Source organism: Gorilla gorilla, chromosome 10, assembly GCF_029281585.2.
Source record: "Gorilla gorilla gorilla isolate KB3781 chromosome 10, NHGRI_mGorGor1-v2.1_pri, whole genome shotgun sequence".
Taxonomy (NCBI): domain Eukaryota; kingdom Metazoa; phylum Chordata; class Mammalia; order Primates; family Hominidae; genus Gorilla; species Gorilla gorilla.
Window position 1 is genome coordinate 74,072,157 of NC_073234.2, and position 23,329 is coordinate 74,095,485.

The 23,329-nt window shown below is 44.9% G+C and overlaps 1 long non-coding RNA gene across 1 annotated transcript in view; it reads right to left on the reverse strand.

Moving 5' to 3' along the window:
• Positions 1-2,060: 2,060 nt before the first annotated feature.
• The window catches only part of LOC129523546 (uncharacterized), a 71,506-nt gene continuing 50,237 nt past the window's right edge, over positions 2,061-23,329 (reverse strand). The window contains exons 5-6 of the long non-coding RNA XR_008670364.2: positions 14,961-15,063; positions 2,061-4,140 (exon numbers count right to left, since the gene is read on the reverse strand). This is a non-coding gene — a long non-coding RNA (uncharacterized lncRNA). The remainder of the gene's footprint in view (positions 4,141-14,960; positions 15,064-23,329) is intronic.

The window sequence follows — 23,329 nt, forward strand, 5'->3', positions numbered from 1 at the left end:
AGTGAAATGGAGCATAGCTAGGGTGGGATTGGGGTAGAAGGCAATATAGCATCCAGTGTTTGATTTTCTGGGCTGCAAAGAACTGTTGGACTTTCAGGTAGAGAATTAGGTAGAGACTAGATTACAAAGGGTCTTGGGGCCAAACTGAGGCACTTTTTTTTTAATCAATAAGCAATGGCAACAAATTCCTGTGGAATGTCAAAGACTTATCTTGGTAAGTACAAAATGGAAAGAAATATGAAAAAAGAAGGAAGAAAAAAGGAAGAGGAGAGAACCAAAGAAAAAAGAAATAAAAGAATCCTAAGAGTTGGAAGAAATCTTGGCATGTACTTTTTTTCTTTTTCAAGTTAAAAAATGGGGGTCTCTCTATGTTGCCCAGGCTGGTCTCAAACTCCTGGGCTCAAGTCATCCTCCCGCCTTAGCCTTCCAAAGTGCTGGGATTACAGGAGTGAGCCTCCATGCCCGGCAGGCATTTATTTATTTAGCCCCACCTCCTGCCCAGTGCTGGAATCCTTTCTTCAAATCTAGTACTCAGAGTTCTATATCCCAGAGCTTGCCTAGAATTTTAATTTTAACTTTTTATTTTGAGATAATTGTAAATTCACCTGCATTGTGAGAGATTCTGTATACCCTTCATCCAATTTCCCCCAATGATGACAGCTTACATAACTATAGTACAAAATCAAGCCAGAAAATTAATCCTGATATAATCCATCAACTTTATTCAGATTTCATCAGTTTTATAGGTACTCGTGTGTGTGTGGGGGGGGGGGTGTGTGTGTGTGTATTTTGTTCTTTGCAGTTTTATCACAGGTATACGTTTGTATGACCTCCACCACAGTCAAGACACAGAATGGTTCCATCACAGGGATCCCTCATACTTCCCTGTTATAATCACAGATACCTCCCTCCCTATGCCACCTGCCCTAACCCCTAGCAACTACTAATCTGTTCTCCATCTCAATAATTTTCTAATTTTAGTAATGTTATTCCATTAGGTCATTCTTGCATTGCTATAAAGGAATACCTGAGACTGAGTAATTTGTAAAGAAAAGAGGTTTAATTGGCTCACAGTTCTGTAGGCTCTACAAGCGTGGTGCTGGCATCTGCTCAGCTTCTGAGGAGGCCTCAGGGAGCTTTTACTCATGGCGGAAGATGAAGCAGGAGCAGGTACATCACACAGCCAGACAGGAGCAAGAGAGAGAGTGGGAGGGTAAGTGCCACACACTTTTTAAAAAACCAGATCTCATGGGAACTCACTCACTCTCACGAGGACAACACTAAGCCATGAGGGAATCTGTCCCCATGATCCAAACGCCTCCCACCAGGCCCCACCACCAACACTGGAGATTACGTTTCAACATGAGATTTGGGGGAACAAGTATCCAAACTATATCAGTTATATAAAGGGAATCATGCAGTATGTAACCCTTTGAGATTTGGCTTGTTTCACTCAATATAATTCCCTGATAACCCATCCAAGTTGTTTCAAGTATTAATGTTTTACTCCTCTTCATGGCTTAGTAGTATTCCATGGTACATGTGTACTACAGTTTATTGTGAATAAAGCTGCTATGCATGGAAGGGAAGGATAGGAAGAGATTTGTTAAAGGATACAAAATTACAGCTAGACGGGAGGAACAACTTCTAATAGAGCTGTAAGATGACTACAGATAACAATAATATATAGTTTCGAATAGCTAGAAGGAGGATGTTACATGTTCCCAACACAAAGAAATGATAAATGTTTGGGATGATGGCTACACTAATTATCATGATCTGAGATCATTATATGTTATCAGCATTGAAACATCACTATGTACCTCATGAATATATACAATTATTATTTGTCAAATAATATAAAATAAAAAAAATTTTATGAGCATGCTTGTAGAGGGTTTTGTGTGAACATACACTTTCATTTCTCTAGGGTATTGCTCAGAAATGCAATGGGCCATATGGTAGTGGCATGTTTTGTTTTTTTGGGAACTTCCAAACAGTTTTCCAAAGTGGTTGTACCATTTTACAATCTCACCAGCAACATATGAGTGACCCAGTTTCAATATATAGACATTTTATTTTGTTTTATTCAGTTATGGAAGGGATTTTATTTTTATTTTATTTCTATAGCTTCTGGGGTGCAAGTGGTTTGTGGTTACATGGATGAATTGTATAGTGGTGAAGCCTGAGATTTTAGTGCACCTGTCACCCAAGTAGTGTACACTGTACCCAATACATAGTTTTTATCCCACACTCTCTCCTACCCTCCCCCTTCTGAGCCTCCATAGTCCATTATACCACCCTGTACGCCTTTGTGTACCCATAGCTTAGCTCTCACTGCTAAGTGAGAATATACAGTATTTGGTTTTCTATTACTGAGTTACATCACTTGGAATAATGGCCTCCAGCACCATCCAAGTTGCTGAATAGCAATATTTTGTTCTTTGTTACAGCTGAGTAGTATTCCATGGTGTACACATACCACATTTTCTTTATCCACTCATTGGTCAGTGGGCCCTTAGGATGGTTCCATATCTTTGCAATTGGAAATTGTGCTGCAATAAACATACAAGGGCAGGTATCTTTGATATAATGACTTCTTTTTGAGGGGGTAGATACCCAGTGTTGGGAATGCTGGATATACTGGTAGATCTCCTTTTAGTTCTTTAAGAAATCACCATACTGTTTCCCATAGAGGTTGTCCTGATTTATATTCCCATAAGCAGTGTATAAGCATTCCCTTTTCATCACATCCTGGCCAACAGCTATTATTTTTTGACTTTTTAATGATGGCCATCCTGGCTGGAGTAAGGTTATGCTATCTCATTGTGGTTTTAATTTGAATTTCCCTGACGATTAGTGATGTTGGGCATTTTTTCATGTGTTTGTTGGCCATTTGTCTATCTTCTTCTGAGAATTCTCTGTTCATGTCATTTGCCTACTTTTTGATGGGATTTTTTTTCTTACTAATTTGAGTTCCTTGAAGATTCTGGGCATTAGTTTTTGTCAGATGCATGGTTTGCAAATATTTTCTCCTATTCTGTGGGTTGTCTGTTTACTCTGATGGTTATTAATACATAGACTTTTAAAACAAACAAAAAGGTTTTAAAAAAAATAAAACAGTCTGGGTGCAGTGGCTCATGTCTATAAGCCCAGCATGTTGGGAGGCCAAGGCAGGACAATTACTTGAGGCCAGGAGTTTGAGACCAGCCTGGTCGAGGTAGCCAAACCTCATCTCTACAAAAATAAAAATAAAAAAGTCAGGCATGGTGGTGCATGTCCGTAGTCCTAGTCTCTGAGAGCTAGCTAGGACTACAGACATGTACCATCATGGAGGATTGCTTGAGCCCAGGAGGTCAAGATTACAGTGAGCTATGATTTCACCACTGTACTCCAGCCTGGGTGACAGAGCAAGACCCTGTCTCAATAATAATAATAATAATCAATAAGTGATGAAACAAAACTTAATGCAGATTTAGGCTTGCTTGTTGTCAACATCGCTGCCTTCCTCCTATGCAATGGAAAAGAGGAACCAAGAATTCCATTTCTTAGAATCCCCTTCCCCATATAGTTCCAGAGTAGCATCTGCAAATGAGAGGCACCCAAATGAGCTGCAGAAAGTAGGCAATAAGGTGAAGTCATCACTCTCTGGAGGCCACTCTAGGTGGATATGTGGGCTGACTGCAGACCTGAAGTTCCCAGCAGTTTCTGGATGAACTAACCTGTGGGAATCCCCTATTTTAGTCAGCTGCATGCAAGCTGTGATGACTTGTGGGAGCTTCCCACAGGTTTCTTGATTTTATTATTATTCATTTTTAATTACCTTGCTGTGTTATATATTATGTATTATCTCAAAATGATTGATTCTGACAATGGTTGTGACCTTTTGCTAATGGCACGTGAACACGGAGTGTTTGGGTTAGGATTGAGTTCAAATACATAAGATAAAAACCCAACTTACTAGCTTACACAAGTCAGAAATTTGTTTTTTCTCATTTATCTTCTCATGTAAGATAAATCAGTGCTGTTGGGTTGTTCTGCGACATCGTCAGTGTTGGCCAGTCTCCTTCCTCTGTCTATAATCCCGTCCATAGTGCTGGATTCTACCCTCGAGCTTGTTTCATGATCACTGGACAGCTGCTGCTCGTTAGCATTCCAGGCAGAAGGAGGTAGGAAGAGAAGAGGATATGTGCGTGAGTACTCTCCTAGATGCTCCACCCAATGACCTCTTCTGACATATCTTTGACCACCACTATCTGCAAGGGAGGTTGGTAAATATACTTCTCAGGGATGCTGGATAAAATATTGCATGGAGCATGCTTATGCTAAAAGTATTTATTGTTTATCTGAAATACAAATGTAACTGAGAGTCCTGCATTTTTATTGCTAAGTATAGTATGTACAACCCTAATAGTTTTATCTGACCAAATTCATTGCCATACTTGACAACATGGGGTTCTAACTGGAAGTTGAGTAGGCAACTGGTGGTCTCTGCCATGTTGAGCCTTCAGTCTATTGCTTGGTCTCCCACTTTTTAACCCATGTCTCCTCTCTCTATCCCTAGAATAATTAGCCAGCTTTAGTTTTTACTAGGGTTCCACATCTACTGCCATATCACCTGATTTCTAATATTCAAATGCTTTTTTTTTTTTGGCAGCACAGTAAACTCCATTGTGTGTGTGAAGTTTCCCTTGAGAGGTGAATTGAGAGGGGGGCATTTAGTTCAAACTGAATGTTAAAGACAACTGCATTGTAATATAATTTCTCACACTAACTTTATAGCCTAAATGTTCAGTTCCTCTTCCTTATGTAAAGTGTCTCCTATCTTACTGCTTTTGTAGCACTTAGCTCTTTGTTTTAATAATTAATTTTAAGGTCATCAGTATAAGAACAAAAATGGTGATGTAATTATACTAAAAGGAGAGCAGAGGGGAAATTGGGAAAGGTGTGGAGAAGCAAACTGTGTTATCATCCATAGCAGTAGGAAGTCAATATACCATGTTTCACATTGATAAATCATAAATAGTTGAATATGCATATTATTTTAAAGGTTCCTTTGGACTTTGGTGGAGTGGAGCAGGAAACCATTGCTTCTCCATATAAATCATTTTGTATTATTCAATTTTTTTCAAACCCTGTGATTGAATTATTTCACTGAAAATTAAAATGTAAAGGAGAGGCCGGGCATGGTGGCTCACGCCTGTAATGCCAGCACTTTCGGAGGCTGAGGCGGGTGGATCATGAGGTCAGGAATTCAAAACCAGCCTGGCCAACATGGTGAAACCCTGTCTCTACTAAAAATACAAAAATTAGCCAGGCATGGTGGCAGGCGCCTGTAATCCCAGCTACTCAGGAGGCTGAGGCAGAGAATTGTTTGAACGTGGGAGGCGGAGGTTGCAGTGAGCCGAGATTGTGCCACTGCACTCCAGCCTGGGCAACAGAGTGAGACTCCATCTCAAAAACATAACATAACATAACATAACATAACATAACATAACATAACATAACATAACATAACATAACATAACATAAGATAACATAACATAACATAACATAAAATGTAAAGGAGAAACTACTGACACTACATGGTAACTTTTCCTCTTGGAATGAATAGGACAGCACAGCAGAAAGCAGTTATAATTAATCAGTAATAAGCACCAACAGAGTGGGCCCTAGTAGACAATGAACTACACAAAGGTTGTATTTGGTCTTCAGAACCTTCCCACCTGCAGGGATCAGAAAGCCATCTGCCCTGCTGTAGATTACCAATGAAACTTAAAGTGCTACATTTTTTTCATGGATTTTTTAAAATTTGAAAGGTAGGAAGTATTAAGGTCCGAAAACAAAACTGTGGGTAGAACTCTGGGTCTCAGTGGTTAGAGAAGCTGTGGGGCAGCAGGCTTTCTAGTGCTCCTGAAATCCTGCTAAGGACGTGGTTAGGTAAATTTTACTTGTTGGTAAGGCTGTCACACTAGGAATCATTTACTTGCTCTAGAATGTTGAGTGATATCATTATTATAAGAAATTAAGATCATTTCTCCAGCTTTACTTGACTTTAAAATTTAAAATAGCCTAAAATAGTTTTGAAAAAAATAGATAAACTTCTAATTCATAGCCTATTTTAAATCAAGCCATCATAATACGATTGTAGCTTTAATGGGGACTGCTTTGAAATAGATCACTTTGTGATTATCATAAGGTATATTATCTCCTCTACTTTCAAAATAATTGCTCCAACTTACAACACTGCACTATAGCATAAGCAGGATGTAATGTGATTTTTATTTATTTTATTTTATTTTTTTGAGACAGAGTCTCGTTCTGTAGCCGAGGCTAGAGTGCAATGGCGCTATCTTGGCTCACTGCAAGCTCCGCCTTCCAGGTTCACGCCATTCTTCTGCCTCAGCCTCCCAAGTAGCTGGGACTACAGGGGCCTGCCGCCACACCCGACTAATTTTTTGTATTTTTAGAAGAGACGGGGTTTCACCATGTTAGCCAGGATGGTCTTGATCTCCTGACCTTGTGATCCGCCTGCCTCGGCCTCCCAAAGTGCTGGGATTACAGGCGTGAGCCACTGCACCCAGACCTGTAATGTGATTTTTAAAGCTCTTCATGTGGGATGACTGGAAGAAATGTTTCATTCCTTTTTAATTTTATATATTTTAAAATTGGAATAATCTTTCATTGTTTTTGTTCATTCTAAAATAAGACACATTCATTGTAAAAATTAAAACATACAAAATTACATAAAATATACTGGAGCAGAATGTATTTTATTTTCCAAAGAAGGTTGCACCCATCCCACATACTATTTATTTATTTATTTTTGAGACGGAGTCTCCCTCTGTCACCAGGCTGGAGCGCAGTGGCGTGATCTTGGCTCACTGCAACGTCCGACTCCCTGGTTCAAGCGATTCTTCTGCCTTAGCCTTCCAAGTAGCTGCGATTACAGGCACGGGCCACCATGCCCAGCTAATTTTTGTTATTTTTAGTAGAGACAGGATTTCACCATGTTGGTCATGATGGTCGATCTTCTGACCTCGTGATCCGCCTGCCTCGGCCTCCTCAAATGCTGGGATTACAGGTGTGAGCCATTGCGCCTGGCCCATACTCTTCTTATAATGAGATGTTGACATTCCTCCATTGAGAGGTAGTGTCTGGGTTCCCAACTTTTGGACCTGGGCAGACCTTTGAAACTGCTTTTGACCAATAGATTGTGGCAAAAGCGACTTCTAAGGCTAGATCATAAAAGGCAATATGGCTTCTGCCTGGTTCTCTCTCTCTCTGCACTTGTGTCTTTGGAGCCCTGAGTTGCCATGTAGGAAGTCTACTAACTTGAAACCTCCATGCTAAAGAGATCACATATTAAGAAACACCACAGAGGATGCCAGGTGCAGTGGCTCATGCCTGTAATCTCAGCACTTTGGGAGGCTGAGGCAGGTGGATCACTCGAGGGCAGGAGTTCAAGACCAGCCTGGCCAACATGGTAAAACCCCATCTCTACTAAAAATACAAAAATTAGCCGGGTGTGTGCCTATAGTTCCAGCTACTCAGGAGGCTGGGACTTGCCTGTAAATGCCTCCCAGTAGTACAGTCCAAGCTACTCAGTAGGCAGGAGAATCGCTTGAACCCGGGAGGTGGAGGTTGCAGTGAGCTGAGATGATGGCACTGCACTCCAGCCTGGGCGACACAGTGAGACTCTGTCTCGAAAGAAGAGAAGAGAAGAGAAGAGAAGAGAAGAGAAGAGAAGAGAAGAGAAGAGAAGAGAAGAGAAGAGAACATCAAGAAACACCACAGAAGGATAAAGTGAGGGTCCCAGGAACAGTCCCAACTTTTCAAGCCTTCCCAGCTCAGGCACCAGAAGTGTGAATGAACCTGCCTTCAAGATGACCCCACCCCGAGCCACAGTCTTGCTATAATCTCATGGGAACCCCTGATGCAGAATTCCCCAGTTAAGCAGTTCCCAAATTCCTGATTCACATAAACAGGGGGAGCTAATACATGAATAGTGCTACCACATTTTAAGGGGAGTTGTTATGCAGCATTCCATTAACAGGACAGCCCCTTCTTTCCTCACCCAAGATATAACTACAGTTACTAGTTGGAAGTCTACCTGTAAAGACTTCTTAATGCATACATAAACTTTTTTAAAAATGAGATTATACTATGTATATTACTATATAACCTTCTTCTCCCATTTAATAATGTATCATGGACATCTTTGCATATCAGCACATAGATCAACCTCATTCTTTAACAGCCACATAATACTCCACCATATGGATGTACCACAATTTATTTTCCAATCCCTTACTGGAATGTATATATATGTATATAGAGTCTTTTTAAAATACATGTTTATATAAAAATACATACTGCAGTGGATCACTTGAGGTCAGGAGCTTGAGACCAGCCTGGCCAATATGGTGAAACCCAGTCTCTACTAAAAATACAAAAATTAGCTGGGCATGGGTAGTCCCAGCTACTTGGGAGGCTGAGGCAGGAGAATCGCTTGAACCAGGGAGGGGGAGGTTGCAGTGAGCTGAGATCCTGCCACTGCACTTCAGCCTGGGTGACAGAGCGAGACTCTGTCTAAAAAAATATATATATATATAATGTGTATATATATAACATATATATATAATGTGTATATATAAAACGTATATATATAATGTGTATATATAATATATAATGTATATATAATGTATATATAATGTATGTATAAAATGTGTGTATACAATGTATATATTATATATAATGTATATATAATGTATATATATTCTGTATTTTGTATAAATTTATAATCATACTATACTATTTTGTAAACTACTTTAATATTCAATATATTGTACTTCCACACTATTACATGTTCTCTAAAATATTACTTATATTGCTGGAATGACAGCTATCATCTGAATGTATCATTATTAATTTAAATGAGTCTATTGCTGGACATTTATATTGTTCTCTATAAAAAATGCTGCAGTTATCATTATATTGGATACACTTGTCCAATCATTCTTTAGAATACATTTCTAAAAATAAAAATGCTAAACCAAAAGGTATTTTGTACAAACTACTAATTGCATCTGTGTTCCAATTAATGCTCCCATCAAAAGAAAACAAGCATATGTATTCCCTATCCATTTCTTAACTCTGATCATTTAAAAAATATTTAATCTTTGCTGATCTCACTGATTAAAAGTGTTTTATGTTTTATTCTCATTTACATTGATTTGACTATTTTATAAGATAGAGCCCACATGAGTTTTGGTGCAGACTACGCTTGAGGAGACCATTGGAATAGGAACTCTCAACACCACAGGGAGCCCTGCCTAGAGAATCCTAAGCCCTCCTGCCTCCTGGACCATCATGTGAACTATAGCCTTGCCCAGAGATGACTAGGTTTCTCACACTGCACCCGTTAGCTTTACTAAGTGTAAAGATACTTATTTGGGGCAAAGGTACTTGTGACATATAAGTGACATTGGGAGAACCTCAATGCAGGGCCTTTTTACTCTGGTTATTCTAGGCTACAAAAGGCATTTTGGTCCATTTGGAATAAAAGTGCAAAGTGAGGGAGTCCAGTCTCATTATTAAAATTGGTCTTGCTAGACTGTATTTCAATATGATCTCATCTGACAAGAGCCAGGGACGTTCTGCAGGCTCGCAGGAGGGGAACGTTCTTACGGTACTGGTTAAGGAGCTCTAGGACTCAGGGAGAGGGAAAGGTATGGGCCCATAGCTAAGTAACGAACTTTCTTTCTAACTGTCCCTGTGCCCTGCCAGTGCTGTGCCCAATGTCATGTTCATTTCCATACACAATTCCTCCTTTCTAAAATGCCTCTTCCTTTCTCCAGGTGAGCAGACCCTATGCCTTCTGGCTTTTTTTTTTTTTTTCTCTGAGACAGTCTCCTCTGTCACCCAGGCTGGATTGCAGTGGTGCGATCTTGGCTCAATGCAACCTCCGCCTCCTGGGTTCAAGTGATTCTCGTGCCTCAGCCACCCGAATGGCTGGGACTACAGGTGCACGCCACCATGCCAAACTAATTTTTGTATTTTTAGTAGAGACGGGGTTTCTCCATGTTTCGCTGGTCTTGAACTCCTGGCTTCATGTGATCCACCCACCTTGGACTTCGAAAGGCTATGATTACTGGCATGAGCCACTGCGCCTGGCCCCTTCTGGCTTTTCTAAGTCAGAAGTATCTGTTCCTCACTTAAGGCACTCACTCCTTTTTGCCTCATATTCTGATTATTTTCTTATTGATTTCCCGTACTACACTGGACTTTAGACTGCGTCTTTTTCACCTTTATCTCTCTCCGCAATGCACAATATGATACTAGCGGGATCTTTTTTATCAAATGTTCCTAGTCTCTTTCCTTTATTTTAAGTTAGAGGTCAGCAAACTATGGTCCTCAAACCAAATGCAGCTCTCTACCTGTTTTTATAAAGTTTTATTGGAACACAGCTATGCATATGATTTATGTATTGCCTGTGGCTGCTTTTAATCTAAAACAGCATTGTGGAGTAGTTGGGACAGATCTTATAGCCTGCAAAGCCAAAAATATTCACTATCTGGCCCTTTGCAGAAAAGGCTTGCCAACTCTTGTTCATTTTTAGAAAGAAATTTGTCCTTTGGACTGTATCCATTAAACCACTCACTGCCTTTTCTCTTGCCTTATGAAATCTGTAAGCATGATAATTATGAAGTATTTTGAGAAATATTCATCATAAAATATAATCTCATTTGGGGAAGTGTCAGGTATCAGTTTAAAGGTACTGTAGTAAGCTCATATACAACCAAAGAAGGGTCTAGACCCTTGTCAGAAACAGTTGTCCTTGAAAAACAGTAACGTTGAATTGCAGATTTGTAGATAATTTCTCAGAGCTTGGTTAATGTGAATCTGCCACATGGAGAGCCAGTTATGTTCCACCCCAGCTGGGATTAGTCTCTCCTTCCTTAATGCTTCCAGAATCCTTCATTGTGTCTGTCACAGCATTCATATCAATTGGCCTTATATTAATTTTTTTACAAGTGTGTCTCAAGATAGGGTTATAAACACCCCATGGTAAGGAACTCTTTTGTTCAATTCTGTTGCTTCCATAGAGTTTTTGCAAAGTAGATATCGATGAATGGTCACTTAATAAATGTCATTAATGCAAGCATGAAAAATAGGTTTATAATGACATTGTGAAAACATGGGCAAAACCTCAGCAGAGATTCTTCAAACTGAGCTTCATGAATGTACATTTTCAATACCATTTATTCTGCTTATGTCCCTATTTAATTTGCTCATATATGTGTATAGAAAGGAAGTCATCTCAAGAATGTCTACTATACAATAGCACTTTGTTATTTAAAAACAAAACAAAATAAAACAATTCTCAAGAAAAAGAAAACGCCTTGTTTCTAGAAAAAGAAAATGCCTTGTCTGAGGTCAAGTGGTTTTCTCAGGAAATTAACATTATTGTGAACCGAAAATCCTGCTGGACCCATTTTCTTAACTATTCCCCTTATTGTAAAACTTCAGCAGGTAGTAAACCCTGTTTAGCAATCCAAGTGACAGATGACCCAACAGACCTCTGGGTTTTACCTATGTGAAATAATCTTTATAGTCAGGCCCAGTGGAGTCTAACTAGGAAAGCAAAGCATCCCTAGGGTACTTTATTTGCCTTTGTAGAAAGCAGAGCTCTTGGTTGCAAAGTGATAGAAACACAGCTTGAATTAGCCTAACAAAATGGGGTAGGGTGTGGGGGTTGCTGGTTTAGAAAATCCAAGAAGGAGGTGAGTAACCAAATGATGGGGAAAACTGTAATGCAGCTAGGCCTCAAGGAACTATGGGAACCAAGAACTGGACGGCTGCCAGGACTCCCTTCTTCTCTGTTTGGAATCTCTGCCTCTTTCTATGTGCTACTCCCATTCTTGTTCATTGTAGATCAACTTTCTCTACCAGAAAGCAAACCTAACCATACACAACTTCCTTTTTCCCCCTTTTTTCACCTTATAGCTTTACTCTTTGAGAGGGACAGTCCCTCTTTATTTTAATTAGAAAAATCCCAGAGAAAAACTTTGAGCCCCAGTTGAGTCAAACCCAACAGGAGCTGTGGTCATATAAGAAAATGACAGCCTCTAACATAGATGTGGGTGTAAAAGGGAGGGAGAAATGGAGGAGGAGTGACAGTTCCTAAGAGAAGGGGGCTGGAAGGGTATTGAGTTGACAAATCCATAGATGTTCTCTGCCTTCTTTTTCAGGGTGTGGGCTATCCTATTTACAAACAAATTCTTTAGCTTCTGTAAAGACAAGAAAGAGGGCTAATGAAGAGCCTCTTTCTGACAGGTGCCTCTCAGCCAAAGGGAAGAAGAGGTAAATGTTCACATTTGTTTGATATACAGTCAGTGAGTGGCCAATGGCTTCCCATCAGAAAGGACTGAGAGAAACTCGCAAGTACCTAAAATGTTTAACACCTAAAATGGATCTTCCCAGTAAATACTGTGAGAGGGCTGGTCTATTTTCCTAATGCAAAAGGCTAAAACTCTGGGCTGCCTTATGGTTTCTCCAAGTCTTGCCCCAGGACTGCTTGCTGCCAGCCCATACAGGACCTTTGTGCAAATTAGAAAGTCATGCCCTCCTTGAGGCAGACCCAGTACCCACTCACTACCCTAGCAAGATGGCAGGACTCCTGTGTTGAGCACTGAATTTCAGCCTCCGTCTGCCCCTCAGACAGGCACCTTTGCGCAGGGCTCAAACTGCACAAACATCTGCAGCAGCCCTAGGCCTACAAAGAAGACGGTAGGGTAGGTTGCACCTTCTTCTACCAAGAAGAAGGCTGCCCCTTCTCCAAACGCAAGGACTTACAACATCAATAAACATGAGACTTGGGTGGTAGGTTGGGCTTGGTGATTGAAGACAGTAGCAGGAATAGCAATAATGGCTGAATTCAAAGGACTTTAGGGATGGGTAACCCACCTCTGGGTACTGGAGCAACAGAGGCTCTGGGGATGGAGAGACCAGCAGTAAACTCCACTGGCTGAGCACCAGCAGAAGCAGCACTAATGTCACTGAGGTTCTTGGAATGATACGAGGAGCAACAGTGATGGTTAAGTCTCCCCAATTATAAACATATTTTTTGCTCAAGAATTTATGGGCCGGGCGCGGTGGCTCACGCCTGTAATCCCAGCACTTTGGGAGGCCGAGGCGGGTGGATCACGAGGTCAGGAGATCGAGACCATCCTGGCTAACACGGTGAAACCCCGTCTCTACTAAAAATACTAAAAATTAGCCGGGCGTGGTGGCGGGCGCCTGTAGTCCCAGCTACTCGGGAGGCTGAGGCAGGAGAATGGCGTGAACCCAGGAGGCGGAGCTTGCAGTGAGCCGAGATCGCGCCACTGCACTCCAGCCTGGGCGACAGAGCGAGACTCCGCCTCAAAAAAAAAAAAAAAAAAAAAAAAGAATTTATGTAGCAGAATGCTTTAATACAGATTAAACTTTATTGTTTTATTTATTTTAACCTTTGAAACACTAAATATAACTCTCTTTTGAAGGGTATGATTGTATAAAGATTTAAGGAAGCTGTCCCTAGAAAAAGTAATGTGAGGATTTAGAAGGGTGTATTCAAACTTGTAGACTAGCCACTCTTAGACGAGAAGCCACAGCGCCACTGAGTGAAAAGAGGGAAGAACCGGTGTATACAGGCTGAGAGCCCAAAAGAAAGGCAATGGCTCCTGAAAGCAGTAACAAAGGGAGGGAAATAATCTAGAGCAGGGTCTGGGGGGGCACCAGAATCTGGGTGTCCCCTCTGATTCCAGCTGGAGATCAATGTTCACCCAGGCAGATCCTGGAGCTGTGATCAGGGGATAGGTCTACTGCAAGTGGAGATCATAGCAGCACCTAAAGCAATGGCCAGAATGGAGGAGCCCTCATACCAGTGCTGCAGTCCAGGGAGTAAATGCCTAGGCAGTCTGCCACTTTGCTGTTAAATACCCATTTATTTTTGTGCTTCGAAGGAGCCGCCCATGAATGTTCCAGTCACTGTGTGAGTCAGTCTTGTTTCCCAAGTGCTGCTGCAATGCTACAGCCATCCCACCCTCTCCCCCTGCTTCCCGGACTCCATCTGAGACACTGCTCAATTCCCCTGGCTGCTGTTGAGCTAGGGGCTGGGCTGGGGCTCACACTCTGACACTAGGTAGAGGCCCAGGATTGCAGAGGGTGGGAGGATGGGGCAGACCTCGGCACTTGAGTATGTGACAAAAAGTGGCATTCAAATCCCTGAAGAAATGGCAGGATCTTTAAAAAATATTGGGAAGATTGGCTAGTAATTAGCAAGAAAATATTAAATCCTTACCTCATTGCACCAAATAAATTAGACAGGCCAAAAATTTACATGTGAACACTTTAAAACACAAAAGTAAAATAATACAGGGGAAAAATAATGATAAATAATGTCGAGTACAATTGAAAACTTCTGTGTGGCAAAAAAATCATATACAAAGTTGAAAGACAAATGACAAACTCAGGAAAATATTAACAATACTGTCCAAAGGCAAAGGGTTAATATCCACACAATAATAAAAGAGCTTACATAAATCAAGAAAAATTAACAATCTAATAGAAAATAATGAGTATAAGTCACAGATAAATTAAAAATGCAAATGGTCAACAAACATATGGAAAAATGTTCAATTCACAAATATTCAGAAGGCAAATTAAACAATAATGAAATGATTTTCATCTATCAGACTGGCAAAGATCTCTAAAAATTGATCAAACACATGCATTGACATGGTTAGGAGAAACACACACTGTGCTTTTTCCGCGGGTATATAAAATAGCACAACTTCTCGAAAGGGCTATCTGACAAGAAGTATCAAACATAAGACGTGCAGACTCTTCACTGCAACAATTCTACTTGTCAGACTTTACTCCAAAGAGATAATACAAATTTGAAAAGAGGTACTCACACTTTGTTTATACTTTTGAAAAACAGGAAACAACTTCAGTGTTCCTCAGTAGGGGTTGGCTAAGTAAATTGTGGTCTAAGCATCCATGGAACACTATGCAGCCCTTAAAAAGAGTGACACAAATCTATTAGGTTGGTGCAAAAGTAATTGCGGGTTTCAAAAGCTGAATATATCAACACAGAGAGATGGCTTCAATTATTGATTCCTTGACGCCCATTTATTCAATGATGTCAACCGTTATCCTTCCTCATCGGCAGAGTTTCTGATCATTCTACTATTATTGTTATTGTTATTTGAGATAGGGTCTCACTCTGTCACTGACTGGTGTGATCTCAGCTCCCTGCAGCCTCGACCTCCTGGGCTCAAGTGATCCCCCCAACTCAGCCCCCTAAGTAGCTAGGACCACAGGCACACGCTGTCACACCTAGCTTAATTTTATTTGTTTATTTTTTTGTAGAGACAAGGTCTCAGTATGCTGTCCAGGCTGGTCTCAAACTCTTGGCCTCAAGCCATCCTCCTGCCTTGAATCCAAAGTGCTGGGATTACAGGCATGAGCTGCTGAGCCTGGCCTCTACCCTTAATTAAAGACTTTGGCAACTGACATATAGTCTTTCAAACCACTATCATCCAAGGTTACTTAAATATCTGTGTGGACGTATCATCCCATTTCTAGTCTCAGGAAATTTTGAATGCCTCATTTTCAATAAAATGCAGTAGATTGATACTCTACAGTCACATGCTCTCAAGGCCACAGTACACACAAACTGCCTCATCTCTAACATTACTAAATCAGGTATCCCTCTCTCTAATCACAGTCTCTTATCCTCTCAACTGGCATGCCTAACTGTCATAATACATTTGTTCCCTTTTTACTTCAGGTCCTCTAATCCACGCCCCCATTCATCTTAGACTTAATGATCCATCATTTCACACTTTCTCCTGCCAATATTTTAAGTACCTTCACCTCATTATTCTCACTACATCTGCAACAAAAGCTCCTATCCTTTGTTTTTGTTTTTCATACCTAGGCTGCCAAGCACTGCTAGATGATCACATCTTGGTAGATAAGTATAGTGATACTTATCCGGGCCCTTTCCGACTAGGACCTTTTCTTGGGTGCAGTTCCCTCAAAGGCAGAGCCTGAGACAAGGATCTGAATGCAAGTGGTTTATTTGGAGATAAACCCAAGTAAAAGAATGAACAGGAGAGAGAGAAGAGAGACAGAGAGGGAGAGGGAAATGGGACAGAGTGGAGGAAACCAACACAGGGTGTGTTGATGAGCAGATTACTACAGTGGGCTCAGTTCCACTGGAGACCTCCAAGAGCCCACCTGTGAGTTGGCCCCCATATTTCTCTCTGTCATTGGTTGAGAATGGCTCTCGGTGGCATTAACTCCCTTTCATTCCAGGCTGCCTTATGCACAAGTCACACAAGCTCCCAGCTAGAGAACACCCCCCAGGCAAAGTTGTAGGTGCCTGCAATAAAAAGCTGTCAGCATGTTTGTACCTGAACCATGAAGTGCTAAGGGGATTCAACGGGGCACCAACAGCACATGTTGCAGCCGTCCTGTTCCAGTCTCCTTGACGTGTTACCCTAGTTACCCTCATCCCCCCTCCCTACAAGCAGCTCAAAATTCCTCTCATCATTGCAAATCTCTGATGCTCTTGTCTCCTCACTCTCAGCAGACGACCTTGTCTCCTAGTTCACAAAGGAACATTGAAGATCTCAGAATGGAACTTGCCAAGTTCCTGCCAACAATTCTAACATGCCGCCCACATCCATACCCATCACTTCTCCCTCCGCACCTCTTCATTAGAGGATGCATTTCTCCCTTATCTAAGGCCAAACTTCTCTGCCTATTCTCGGTCCTGTCCCTTCCATCTGCTTGGCCACTATCCTCAGTTGATTGCCTCGTCTCCCTCGTGAGTCTTCAACGACTGTCTCTCTCACCTCCTCTCTCCCATCTTAAAACAAACAACTCTCCGTCAAATCCACATCCCATTCCATCTATTGTGCTGTCTCTCTCCTCCTCTTTACACCAGAGTTTATTGAAATAGTATCTTAGACATGTGGCCTCCAGTCTCCTCTCATTCATTTCCAATCAGTCACAGGTGATCTCCCTGTGGCAGAAGTCAGAGGACACCAGTCCTTATCCCTCTTGCCCTTTCAGCAGCATTTGACTCTGGACATTCATTTCTCCCCTGGACTCCCATTGGAGCGATTCTTTTGATTTTTCTCCTTTCTCTCTGGCTCCTCCCATCTCAGTCTCTTTATTCACCTCTTTGATGATGCTGTTTTCAGCTCTCCAACCTTCTTCACCAGTGGCCTTACCCACTTCTACACCATTAATTATCATGTCAAGGCTGATGATTCCCAGATCTACAGAAACAGTCCAGGTTTCCCCCCTTGACTTGACCTAAATATGCACTTGCTTAACGCTCACACTCTGTTCTGTCATTTTAACCAAGTCATTAAATTTCCCTTAACCTATGTTCTTGGGCAAAACATGGAAATGAGAGCAACTACTTCTTCATTTTGAAATAATTCTAGAGAATAAATGTTTGGGAACTTCATACAAAAAGCTGACTCCCGTCCCTCTCCCTCTCCCTCTCCCTCTCCCTCTCCCTCTACCTCTCCCTCTGCCTCTCCCTCTCCCTCTCCCTCTGCCTCTCCCTCTCCCTCTCCCTCTCCCTCTGCCTCTCCCTCTCCCTCTGCCTCTCCCTCTCCCTCTCCCTCTCCCTCTGCCTCTCCCTCTCCCTCTGCCTCTCCCTCTCCCTCTCCCTCTCCCTCTCCCTCTCCCTCTGCCTCTCCCTCTCCCTCTGCCTCTCCCTCTCCCTCTCCCTCTCCCTCTCCCTCTGCCTCTCCCTCTCCCTCTGCCTCTCCCTCTCCCTCTCCCCATGGTCTCCCTCTCCCTCTCTTTCCACGGTCTCCCTCTGATGCCGAGCCGAAGCTGGACGGTACTGCTGCCATCTCAGCTCACTGCAACCTCCCTGCCTGATTCTCCTGCCTCAGCCTGCCGAGTGCCTGCGATTGCAGGCGCGCGCCGCCACGCCTGACTGGTTTTCGTATTTTTTTGGTGGAGACGGGGTTTTGTTGTGTCGGCCGGGCTGGTCTCCAGCTCCTAACCGCGAGTGATCTGCCAGCCTCGGCCTCCCGAGGTGCCGGGATTGCAGACGGAGTCTCGTTAACTCTGCTCAATGGCGCCCAGGCTGGAGTGCAGTGGCGTGATCTCCGCTCGCTACAACCACCTCCCAGCCGCCTGCCTTGGCCTCCCAAAGAGCCGAGATTGCAGCCTCTGCCCGGCCGCCCCACCGTCTGGGAAGCAAGGAGCGTCTCCGCCTGGCCGCCCATCGTCTGGGATGTGAGGAGCCCCTCTGCCTGGCTGCCCAGTCTGGAAAGTGAGGAGCGTCTCTGCCCGGCCGCCATCCCATCTAGGAAGTGAGGAGCGCCTCTTTCCGGCCGCCATCACATCTGGGAAGTGAGGAGCGTCTCTGCCCGGCCGCCCATCGTCTGAGATGTGGGGAGCACCTCTGCCCTGCCGCCCCGTCCGGGATGTGAGGAGCGTCTCTGCCCGGCCGCCCCGTCTGAGAAGTGAGGAGACCCTCTGCCTGGCAACCGCCCCGTCTGAGAAGTGAGTAGCCCCTCCGCCCGGCAGCCGCCCCGTCTGAGAAGTGAGGAGGCCCTCCACCCAGCAGCCACCCCGTCTGGGAAGTGAGGAGCGTCTTCGCCCGGCAGCCACCTCATCCGGGAGGGAGGTGGGGGGGTCAGCCCCCCGCCCAGCCAGCCGCCCTGTCCGGGAGGTGAGGGGCGCCTCTGCCCGGCCGCCCCTACTGGGAAGTGAGGAGCCCCTCTGCCCGGCCAGCCGCTCCGTCCGGAGGGAGGTGGGGGGGTCAGCCCACCGCCCAGCCAGCTGCCCCGTCCGGGAGGGAGGTGGGGGGGGTCAGCCCCCCGCCCGGCCAGCCGCCCCGTCGGGGAAGTGAGGGGCGCCTCTGCCCGGCTGCCCCTACTGGGAAGTGAGGAGCCCCTCTGCCCGGCCAGCCAGCCGCCCCGTCCGGGAGGGAGGTGGGGGGGTCAGCCCCCCACCCGGCCAGCCGCCCCGTCTGGGAGGGAGGTGGGGGGGTCAGCCACCCGCCCGGCCAGCCGCCCCGTCCGGGAGGGAGGTGGGGGGGTCAGCCCCCCGCCCGGCCAGCCGCCCCATCCGGGAGGGAGGTGGGGGTGTCAGCCCCCCACCCAGCCAGCCGCCCCGTCCGGGAGGTGAGGGGCGCCTCTGCCCAGCCGCCCCTACTGGGAAGTGAGGAGCCCCTCTGCCCGGCCAGTCACCCCGTCCGGGAGGGAGGTGGGGGGGTCAGCCCCCTGCCCGGCCAGCTGCCCCGTCCGGGAGGTGAGGGGCGCCTCTGCCCGGCCGCCCCTACTGGGAAGTGAGGAGCCCCTCTGCCCGGCCAGCCGCCCCGTCCGGGAGGGAGGTGGGGGGGTCAGCCCACCGCCCAGCCAGCCGCCCCTTCTGGGAGGGAGGTGGGGGGGTCAGCCCCCTGCCCGGCCAGCCGCCCCTTCGGGGAAGTGAGGGGCGCCTCTGCCCGGCCGCCCCTACTGGGAAGTGAGGAGCCCCTCTGCCCGGCCAGCCAGCCGCCCCGTCCGGGAGGGAGGTGGGGGGGTCAGCACCCCGCCCGGCCAGCCGCCCCGTCCGGGAGGTGAGGGGCGCCTCTGCCCGGCCGCCCCTACTGGGAGGTGAGGAGCCCCTCTGCCCGGCCAGCCGCCCCGTCCGGGAGGGAGGTGGGGGGTCAGCCCCCCACCCGGCCAGCCGCCCCGTCTGGGAGGGAGGTGGGGGGGTCAGCTCTACCGCCCGGTCAACCGCCCCGTCCGGGAGGGAGGCCGGGGGGGTCAGCCCCCCGCCTGGCCAGCCACCCCGTCCAGGAGGGAGGTGGGGGGGGTCAGCCCCCCGCCCGGCCAGCCACCCCGTCCGGGAGGTGAGGGGCGCCTCTGCCCGGCCGCCCCTACTGGGAAGTGAGGAGCCCCTCTGCCCGGCCACCACCCCGTCTGGGAAGTGTACCCAACAGCTCATTGAGAACGGGCCATGAAGACAATGGCGGTTTTGTGGAATAGAAAGGGGAGAAAGATGGGGAAAAGATTGGGAAATCGGATGGTTGCCGTGTCTGTGTAGAAAGAGGTAGACATGGGAGACTTCATTTTGTTCTGTACTAAGAAAAATTCTTCTGCCTTGGGATCCTGTTGATCTGTGACCTTACCCCCAACCCTGTGCTCTCTGAAACATGTGCTGTATCCACTCAGGGTTGAATGGATTAAGGGCGGTGCAAGATGTGCTTTGTTAACCAGATGCTTGAAGGCAGCATGCTCGTTAAGAGTCATCACCACTCCCTAATCTCAAGTACCCAGGGACACAAACCGCAAGGTCCTCTGCCTAGGAAAACCAGAGAACTTTCTTCACTTGTTTATCTGCTGACCTTCCCTCCACTATTGTCCTGTGACCCTGCCAAATCCCCCTCTGCAAGAAACACCCAAGAATGATCAATAAAAAATAAAAAATAAAAAATAAAAAAAAAAAAAAGAAATAATTCTAGAGTCACAGAGAGTTGCAGAGATAGTACAGAGAGGTCCCCTGTACCCTCACGCAGTTTCCCCCAATGGTTATATTTTATATAACTATAGTACAATATCAAAACCAGGAAACTGACATTAAAACAATGTATATAGTTCTCTGATATGTTATCAAGTGTAGATTCATGAAACCACTACTGTAATCAGGACACAGAAGTAATCGGTCACCACAAAGATCCTCCTCATTTGCTTCTTTTTAAAAATGTTTATTTTTTTTAAATCCTCATCAGATCCTTGAGAGAACGGACATACATATAATTTTGCCATGTGTTCTCAGTGTCTAACATGTGCTCTTAAAAGGCATTGCTAAATGTTTGGGAAAACAAGAATGGAATAAAAGAAGGCAGATTCCATCTGTGGAGGTCACAGACATCAGCCTGGGAGCCAGGACAGACCATGAAACCTCTTAGCTCCATACCAGGAGCCAGGAGCCAGGAGCCTGAGGACAGAGGCTTCCTCCCCAGATTTACATCCTGTTGAATGAGATGTTGGCAGACACAGGCTAGAAGTCGGAGTGGTGAGGCTTACCTCACACTCATTCCAACAATCACAGCCCCTGTCTGTAGCAGAGAGGAAGGACTTTTTCAGTCCAGGACCTTTTTTGGAAATCTCTCACATCACACCACATGGCCAGTTCCCCACTCCACCTATCTGATGCCTGCCCTGCTCTGCCTGACATCACTGGCACATTCCTGTGCTTGCTGGCAGCACCCAGGAGATCATCCCAACCTCTGCTTTTTTGCTACTCAGCCAGCATGTGGGACAACATTTGTCTCAAGGCTCAAGAAAAGTGTTTGGTCCTAGGGCATGATTTAAAAATTATGCTTAACAGTAATTGCCCTTAATAGGTCATATTTGTTTGCTCAGTAATTATCATAGTCAATAAGTGAACTCTGAAACTAAGAAGAGAGGCAAAACATAGAACAAAACAGCTAAAAAACTGCAAAGACAGCTACACATATGTTCAGGTTATAAGCCCTATATAGAACGTGTGTGTGTCCGTGCCACCAAATTAGGTACTGTTGGAGTGAAAAATAAAGGAGTATTTATCCAGCAGTGAGCTATGTTATTATATTATAATAGGCTTTAATTAGAGAGAAAGTCAAGTGTTCCCTTAATAGCCTGGTTAAAGTCTCTGAAATTAGAAAACTTAGCTTAGAATCTTTGTGTCAGCAATGAGCAATTTGTGTTGTCTATTCTGCAAGTCTCAAAGGGCAATTATTTGATTTACAAGCCAGAAACTCATTTATCAGTTGTAGTTTATAAACTTGGTGCAGCAATTTGTGAGGTGACGTCATGCTTATAGCAGGGTGGTTTGGAAACAGTCCACATGGGGATTCATTTCATTTCCTTTTCTTTTTTTTTCCTTTTTTTAGACAGGATCTCACTCTGTCACCCAGGCTAAAGTGCAGTGGTGCAATGACAACTCACTGCAGCCTGGACCTCCCAGGCTGAAGTGATCCTCCAGCCTCAGCCTCTTGGGTAACTAGGACCATAGGCACGCACCCACCACACCTAGCTAATTTTTTATTATTATTTTTTTATGTTTGTAGAGACAGGCTGGTCTCAAACAGTCCTCCCACCTCAACCTCCCAAAGTGCTAGGATTACAGATGTGAGCCACTGTGCCTGGCTGGATTTATTTTCAGTAGTGGAAGTGAGAGGCATGGAAATAAGGCAACACCTGGGTCCCTTGGTCTTGAGAAACTTGGACATTTGGAAGCACAGTGTGTCTTGTACGTTGAGTAGAGGGCCTGACTGATCTCATGTCAGAGTCCCTCTGATTTTCAAGCTCTACATTCACAGAGAGCACACACAGAATGGATGGGCATGTGTGGAAGTTCAGGGATCTTTGTTTTGTTCGCTGGCATTTCCTCAGTGCTCAGAATAGTGCATGGTGGGCTCTCAGGACATTTTTGTTGACTAATTATTCAATACTTAACAATGTGTGCAAAGGAGAAAGAACAAATCAATAGGTATTCAGTTGCCAACAAGCCCAGAGTGTCACACTCAGACTTAGCCACAAACTTTGCTGTTGGGTCACAGCAAAATGAAAGAGGAGAGGGAAAAACCAGGAACCAGAAGACTAAGGACTGAGGGTGAACCAAAGGAGCTCTGGAAACTCTGTGGTCCAGGCCCAGCGTGGTTTGGTTTAGATGACAGGTTGGTTCAATCTAAAGTGTGGGACACGTCAGTGGGAGTTCCAGTGACAGGCTAGAATCAAAGTCAGGTGGATGGAGAGTGGGTCAATCCCAGCAGAGCCCAGCCAGTCGCTGAAGGTATCAGAGAAAGGACTTGGTTTTGTAGGGGAGGGACCTGGCAAGAACTAAGAACATTTGAAAGGGCAAAAGAACTAGAGTGCAGGGCTATGGAAATGATCAAAGTGCAAACATAGTGCATTAACATGGTAGGTGCCTGGGGAAGGCTGTTATCTGTCCAGTCGACATGGATGCCCAGGGCTTCCTAGGTCTTTGCTGGCAAGTCACATTCTAAGGGTCAGCAGCTGGACAAGGGCTGATAGTGTAGGCAGGGCCAAGCCTACACATAAAGGAGACCAGATCAGCTCTCTCACTGCGCGCTTCCATTGTATCCTTAATATGCTTTTGGGCAACACTACTTACACTTGCAATTACCTCAACAGCTTTTGTACCTTGCTGGTGTATGAGGGCGGGCATTGTTTTTATATTGACTACCACTATATATATCCCCAGCACAATACTTGGCACATGATGCGCACGCAGTGTGACTAAAGGAAAG